The 8,428-nt window shown below is 36.2% G+C and overlaps 1 protein-coding gene across 6 annotated transcripts in view; it reads left to right on the top strand.

Annotated features, from left to right (window-relative positions):
• Nucleotides 1-7,676: 7,676 nt before the first annotated feature.
• LOC131437009 (uncharacterized) overlaps nt 7,677-8,428 on the top strand; it is a 118,685-nt gene continuing 117,933 nt past the window's right edge. For 5 of the 6 annotated variants that reach the window (XM_058606046.1, XM_058606045.1, XM_058606044.1 and 2 more), the window contains exon 1: nt 7,677-8,240. The gene's annotated coding sequence lies outside the window, so the exon portion shown is untranslated. The remainder of the gene's footprint in view (nt 8,241-8,428) is intronic. The other variant, XM_058606040.1, reaches the window with a different exon arrangement.

Below are 8,428 nucleotides of genomic sequence, written 5' to 3'. Positions count from 1 at the left end.
TCTTCTGAGTATCGAAAATCAGGTTTTGTTGAGATCATATTGTTTACCAAAACACATCCGGATCTCTTTCCCTCCCTACTAACCAATCTCCTATCCCGTGATGCTCGTGGAGATACAGTGGTACCCGCGGTCTCTAGAAACAACGAGTATCGGACTAACATTCCATCCTTTCCCTCAGTAGCACAGCCTTTGGTCGTAGCCAGCGTCGTTATTAATCATTTAATAAAAAGTTAGGAGTGAGTGGGTATGTACAGTGAAAATGATTTGCTTCTCCAATTCATTTTCTTGGTTCATTGTACATTTCCACTGATTTGGTCAATCACGAAGTGCAACTACGGGCGATGTACTTCAGCTCAGCTTAGCTCAGCTCAGTTTATGCATTATGATTACCGTCATTTATTTAACCCCGATTTCAATCCCCATTTTATGTGGTTTTGATTCTGTTCTGCTTCGTAGAGTCTGCCTCTGCATGCTTTATCGACAGTGGAGTAGTGTTGACCATCACGTAACTCTCAAAACCTCTATCTCACGATGTAATCTACAGGATCAACAGCTCCATAATATTTCTTTTATTTTTTTCGTTTCTGATTTCTTCATAGCCCAACTTTGAACTGAATCCATTAGCGAGCAATCATTTCGCTCGTAAATGGAGATTCCTGTATGCACACGACCCCGTCGACAAATCAATCAATTTTAAGCGTACAATATTAGAGTAATTTGTTTGTTTATTTGTAGCAGGGAAAAGTCCGGTGGAGTTGGTTTCTGTAATGCTTTCGAATCAAGTTCAATGTGGCAAATCCACCAACAAATCACCGAGATGTAAACGCTCAATTAGTTGTTAAATTATATAAATCCATCAACAAATAACTGAGTTATAAGCGTTCAAAAATACTGCACAAAACGATTACGCGACTAGTTTTGCATTTTGTAATTACGTTTCGTCTTCGACCCATGAACCGTTAACCGTTTATATTGAACTGCTAACGTGACTCAGCAGTTCAACATAAACCGATTAGCGGACGAACTTGAATTTACATTGTTTATGAACGACCTTCATTAATTCTTTTCTTAACTAAGGACATTACATCTCCGTATCACGTACAATTTAAGTAGTCATTTAATTAGCAGTGGCTGTTCAGATGGAAAATGTAGAAATAGGGTGAGCAAGGTCACAAGAATTAACAGCAATAACATGCGGTGCAGTGTTAGCAAGCGGGTATAATTTTGAAACCAATCAAGCTTTGGGTATGCCGAAATGCAAAAATGAACTACATTAATAAGCTGTTTTAGTAAATATCGATGAGAAAGTTTGTTTGTCTACAATTTGATTTCCACGAGAAGTACTGAATGAAAGTTTTGAATGTATTGCATTGAATTAAACACCTCTCAGAAATAAAGTTTTGTATTATCATCAGCATAGAGAGCTTTTATCCCAAGCGCATGTATAGCTTTCACAGCGAAATCGAACTGAACGAAAAAATACGTACGAGCTTTTACTATAAAACTGCACGAGTTCGAAACAGAAGCTTTCAAAAGAAAATTAATATCTGCTACACTTGGAAAACATCGTGTAACTCCACACATTCAAAAAAAAAACTGTGATTTTACATCTTATTATATGCACGTAAATGGAACGTCGTAGTTCACGCAACTTGACGTGCAAGAACATTTAATATTGTGTCTGAAATTTCATGACATGAAACTGATTGAAATAAAAAAAATACTGATAGCCGTGGTGGTGACTTGGACCAAGAATCATTGAATTGCAAAGTACGTCCGTTAATCGACCGAGCCACGGAAGCACACATCTGCTTGGCTGAAAAAGGTGCTTCTAAATTTATACAGTCGCACCAGCTAGTCGAGTGCAAGTAGAATTCAAGTCGAAAGCAGTAGAATTCATGTTGATATAAAATTAAGTTGATACAAATGAACTTTTCCGTCATTAGACAAATTAGGCCTTTATGAATTACACCGTATGTAAAATTCAAATTTCGTTGGTGTGCATGAAATTCTTCCTGCCTGTGAATAAGGCTGGGTATATTTGCCACGATTTAAGTCATTCTTTAAAAATACTGTAATTTAACTGATTACGGTTTTGAAAATTGTGTCATTGAGTCATATGTGGTTTTCAAAGCTTTAAAACTATGTTACCCTTATGCAGTTGCGATGATGCAGAAGATTTGGAAACCTGAAAGAGAAATATTAAGCATGGAATCTAACCTCATTTTAATTACTTTTGAAATGCGAAGCTTGGATCCATTCGCACGATTATTAATGTAAGTTTTTTTATGCGATTTTTCACAGATATGTGGTTTACTTGTTTCGTCTTAGAAAGCCACGATATCTCAAAATCTAGTTTTATCTAAAACAAATTGCGAGTTACCCTGTTTGCGCTTAGGGCACTTAACCATTTTGAAATTTCTCTACGTTTCGGCTTTGACTCGTCAGTGCAGAACAGTTCAAATTGAACTGCCTAATGCAAAACTCGGTAGTTCAATTTAAACCGCTAAGCAGACCAAAGTTTTATCAAAATCACACACCAGTAGCAGACATTCGTAACTGCACCGTGATTCTGGTTTATTCATTGCGGTTGAAAACTCCTTGTCATGGTTGTATTTTCGAACACATGCTTTGGTGTTGGTTTTTGATTTCTGGCGCTGGCGTGTTTGAAATTGAACAAATCACACAGATCTAACTCGACATTGAACGCATCAAAGCTATTCAGCAGAAATTTCCTCGCCTTACTTATTGTGGTCTTCTTTTGAAGAATGCCTACAATCATCTAAGTTTCTGTTTTTCTTAGTAAAAAGCTTATGTTTCAACTCAATTTTAAGTATTTTTCCCATTGACATTTGACCCAAGAACCATCCATGGCTTCGGCTCACAATTATTGTCAACTATCATAATAGAATTTAAAATTCTTCAGTTGATGAAACTTTGAATATTACTGTTCCTTGTGAAGAAATGAATAATGATATTTGCCCACAAATTCATATTTTTATTAGATGAAATTAAGTAAATCATGACCTATAATATCATGCAAGAAGAAATGAAAAAAAGATGGGTGGGTGTTTTACTAGCGAACAAAATGTGTCGGACAGCACTGAATCACTAAAAACATTCCGTATTTCTATGTTTCGGTTTTGCACGATACGCTTTGTGCGATGATTTGTTCAATTCATATGTTTGCAATTTCGCGTGCCTTATTCTGGCACTGAAATTCACTTTAATGCTCGTTCATACAAAACAATTTAGAAAACTTTAACTTTGAATTTTTTTTTGAATATCTGATACTACTGTAAATTTTATCACGAATTGCTGAACATATTTCTGATGGTATACAGAAGAAATTATGTTTCTGTGTTCAATACAACAAGCGATATTCACGATTAAGTTCTACCCATAATTGTACAGGGTAAATATTGGAAAGGCGTAAAGAAAGAAATATTTTACTTCTTTTCTAAGCGTTTTTTTTTTGTCCAAAACGGTACATTTCAGGGCCAATATTGATTCTATATCTATTTTTTTCTGTTCATAAGCAGTGGCTTTAAGGCTGTGTACTGCGTCTACCGATTCTGCATTCTAAGATCTTTATTCGTGAAACAGTTTTTTGCGAACATTCATATTCTCTGATACTCAATTTCATTATTCTCGGCAAAACTGAAAAAAACTTACATTATGTCAATTTAACAATAAAAATTATGAAAACCAAAAGTTTACATTGTCGTCACAAAAATGAGGTTATTTTCATATCTTTTGAAATAATAAAATACTTCATTTGCAATTTAAAAAAAAAACAATTTTAATCCACCTAGTTGTGTGATGTTGTCTTTCTCATATTACTTATATTTCCAAAAATATCATTAGAAGATTCTCTCAAAAAAAATTTGAAACTTGAATAAAATAAGAAATTTTTTTTGGGTATGAACTAACATAACCTTTTCAATTTGTAAACAGTTATGTAAAGTTAATAAGAATTTTTCATTATTTTGCATCGTCACACTAAATGATTAAACAAACAAGGTTTGTGAAAATCGATCAAATCATCTCTGAGAAAATTGAGTGAGTCTCGTTTTAGAGTTTTTGACCACTATTTCCTGTACTTCTGGAACCGGGACCTTGGAGCCAGTATAGCCGAAGTCGGTTCGTTTAGTAAGTAACTAATATAGCCCACAAATTAAATCAGTTTCGTGCCAAATCTAGAAGAATTTCAGCCTTTTTTTGCATCGTCGCTCTAAATGACGGTGTGCAATTTTAAACACACTTTACCTTACGAAACCATGATGAAATTCAATAGCAATTTTTTATTTTATGAGTGACATTATTTGACACATACTCACACACATACACACACAGACACATACATTGCTCAGCCCGATGAACTGTGTCGAATGATATAGAACACTTAGCCCTTCCGGCCAATTTTCACTAGTCAATTTTTCAAGTGATTGTATAAACTTTCTATATGAGAAAGGCAACAAGTGCACTTTTATAGAAAAGCATCGTTATCATCAAGTAGGCGGAAATTGAATAAAAGATTTACAAATTTACACATTTTTCACCTGAAAAATATAAATTTAAATGTGGCAACCCTGCACGCTGTACGAAATTGAACAAAACACGCTGCAAACGGAGCAAAACCGCACGTACCGACGCGTACCAATTTTGCATCGTCATTTTGCATGACGGTTTCAATGGTTTGACACTCATCGCCCTACATTTTTGGAACCGGAAGTCAGATCTAGATGAAATTGCATAGTATATTTTAAGGCAATGCGAGCTTCAATTTGAGTCATGATTCGTGAAAATCGGCTCAACAGTTGTTGAGAATTCGAAATGAGTTCCGTTTTTGGAGCTTTTCTGCACTATAATCAGTGTTTTCGGAAGCGAAAGCCGGAGATTATTAGTCATAAAGTAATTTTATATATTCGCTTACTAACAAGATCTACCAACTAGATGAATTTAGCAATTAGTTTTATAAAATTGTGCCCCTCGTTTCGCCAACGCTTGTGAAAAAATACTTATAATTTTGAAAATATTTACTAATCGCACTGTAATACCGGAACCGATAGTCGGATCTGAATAAGTTTTTTGGGGACTTTTTGAAGAATTTCAAGACCTTTCATTTGCATCTTAGTTTGTAAAAATCGGTTAAGAAATTTTTGAGAAAGTTGAGTGCGTATTTAATCATAAATTTCCACATTTTTGCTTGTAATTCCAGAACCAAAGGTCGGATCGGGATAAAATTGAATAGCGATTTATGGGACCATAAAACCTTTCATTTGAATCTGAGTTTGTGAAAATCAGTTATGCCATCTCTGAGAAAATCAAGTGCCATTATTTGCCACATGCACACATACATACATACATACACACATACACACACAGACATTTTGTGATCTCGACGAACTGAGTCTAATGGTATAAAGACAGTCTTAGAAAGTATGGACGCAACCAAAAACCGCTCCCATTTTGCAATGGTTCAGAATCTGTCAATTTATATGGCTGCGTCCTGTTGTTTACACTCTTCTCTAACCACTTGTGCAGTTGTTTATTCGTTTTCATTAGTTTGTTTCGAAATGCGTGGACCTTCAGCACGACAAAGTCGAAAAATTGTGTACAAATGCTGCACAGAACGTGGACACAGGCGAAAAGGCCGTGCGAAATGCAATCAGGAAGTTCGGTGAGGATAACACTTTTGAGGATAAACCGAAAATGGGTCGAAAAAAAGGTCCTGCTAACCCTCAGTTGGATAAACGTATACTGAAGGCGTTCGAGCAAAAGAAGGAGGTTTCAGGTCGGGATGTGGCCAAAAAAGTGGGCATTTTGAAGTCAAATGTTCTTCGTGCTAAAGAACGTTTGAATCTTCGAACCTATAAGAAGCAGAAACAAGCAAAACGTAGTCCGAAACAAGAAGCATCGATCAGGCCGAGGGTTCGAAAGCTGTACAATACGATTCTTGCTGGAAATTTGAACTGCATAATCATGGACGACTAAACCTGCGTGAAACTCGATTATAAATCCTTACCGGGATCAAAATATTATAAGGGGCAAGTGTTAAAACCAGTCCGAGACATCGATTGAAGTCGAAAAATTTGGTAAGAAAGCTATGGTCTGGCAAGCAATTTGTAGCTGCGGTAAGATTTCGAAACTTCTTCAATGAACAGCGAAATATACATCAAGGAATGTTTACAAAAACGACTTCTACCCATGATTCGAAGCCACAAGGATCCTGTTGTCTTCTGGCCAGATCTTGCTTCTTGCCACTACTCGAAATCAATGGTAGTATGGTATACTACCAAAAATGTCACTTTCGTCCCAAAAGACATGAATCCACCAAATTGCCCACAACTTCGACCAATTGATGAATTTTGGGCATTAATGAAGTCACATCTTAGGAAACATGTCTCGGCAGCCGAAACCATTCAACAGTTCGAAAAAGATTGGAAAAAAGTAGCAAAACTTGTCGCCAAGAAGTCTGTACGGAATTTAATGAGGAATGTTCGCAAGAAGGTGCGTCTACAATGGCTAAGTGGCAAATGTTGAGAATAATATTCAGTTGTTGTAGTCTATTATTATCAGTATAACGAATAAAATTTGAATATCTAACACTTGTGAATTATTTACAGCGAAATCAAAGTGCGTCCATACCTTCTGGGACAGTCTTTATGACACTCGGCCCTCCGTCGATTGCATAGAATTTTTATATGAAAAAGCCAAATTCAAATAGATTCCTTAGATACTTTTCGCTAAAACGCGAGTGGCTTACAAAAAAAAATTTTTTTGGGGCAGGGGCCGTATAATCTACAATTTCGAACCAGGTTTCGAATACAACGTCGATTCAATAGCAACTCCCATTTGATACATAAAAACCTGTTAATTTCTTGGACATTTTGCAGAACATTGGCCATTATTTCGGGCCTTATCACATCTATTTCAGCTAGTATATTTGCGTTCAGTTCGTCGATGTCCTTTAGCATGCTGGAATTAACTTTACTTTTTGAATAACTCCACAGAAAATATGTCTGGTTTATTGGGCACGCGCAGTTTTCCCGGTAGAACGATTATTTTCAATGTAAGGTGCTAAAATTCCAGGGCGTCCGATCAAAATCGGCTGCAAAATTGCGGGGTTATTCAATGTTTAAATAGTATAACATGTATAAGATAAACTTCAAGATAAATCATTCATCCTATTTTAAAGATTTGAGTGAACACATGACAAAAGAGTTCTTAAGAAGAAAATTGAAAAAAAAACTATATTCAATCTCCAAAATTTTAGTGAAATGCAAAATTTAGAAACAAGATTCAGTTATCAAGCCCCAATTTTCAAACTGAAAAAAATATCAATATATTTTAATAGTTAAAATGAATCTCCTATCAGCATACGTACTCATTAAAGGGTTAAAGGGATATTCTGTAACTGCTCTCATTCTTGACGTAACATTCCGTCACTTCAACACATTGTCAAAATCTGAATGATGAAATCAAAACAATTTGCTACGGGAAAAGAGATTTTCACGTGTTTTGTCACCCATTGAAAACTGCTCCCAGAAAATTATCTGCTAACTGAACAAACTCCGGCTTCTCATAGAGCAAACTTCTGGGAAAGCGAATTCCGACTCCTCTCGCAGGCCAAGCACACCAAGCAAAGCTTCATTGCTTGCAGTCCACGTCGTACAACCTTTCGCGATAGCACCGTTTTTCACGGCACTCTCGGATCTCGTCACTCCACTACCACCACAGTAACACGCATACTCACAAACAGCAGGCCGTCGATGTACATATACAGATAGGATATCAAGACATTTTCACACACTCACACACTCACACAATTCGCACATTTGCTCACCATCGGCGCTACCAAACAGCTCCCGTCGTTGGAAAGGATTCTAAAAGTATTTTGCTGTGCATTCGAAACGGATCCTTCTGAATAGAATTTGTTAGGAGGAAAAAAAGTACTGTTTGGTGGAAAACACCTCGGGATCGCGTTCGGTTGGAAAATACTTGTGGCCGATAGAGATAACCTGTAAGTTTTGACTCCAAGTGCGCCAGATATTCGATAATTTAGTAATAAGTAGTGTGAAAAAGAGAAAAGCTTTAGTTGTTCGATCGAGCATGGAATTGCAGCCTAGTTAAATATTGAATGCTTCGCTAGAGTGAAATGCGTGTATTTTTACGTAACGTAATAATGAAGATACAGCCCTCATATTTCGACTAAAAATGTGCGAAAAAATCAAAAGGTGAATTCTTTCTTCAATTATCTTCAACCAATTAATAACTCAAAGAAAGCCAGATCGATGAAGCGAACCCACTTTGTGGAGCTCCGTTTTCAGTTGTTTTGGACGAAAAATTAGTACAATTCGTAGTGTTTTATTATTTCTACAGAATACCTGTTTGCATATGTTTTTATTTATTCATGTAAATACTA

This window comes from Malaya genurostris, chromosome 3 (assembly GCF_030247185.1).
Source record: "Malaya genurostris strain Urasoe2022 chromosome 3, Malgen_1.1, whole genome shotgun sequence".
In the NCBI taxonomy this organism is placed as follows: Eukaryota; Metazoa; Arthropoda; class Insecta; order Diptera; family Culicidae; genus Malaya; species Malaya genurostris.
This window is presented reverse-complemented; position numbering and strand designations above follow the sequence as displayed.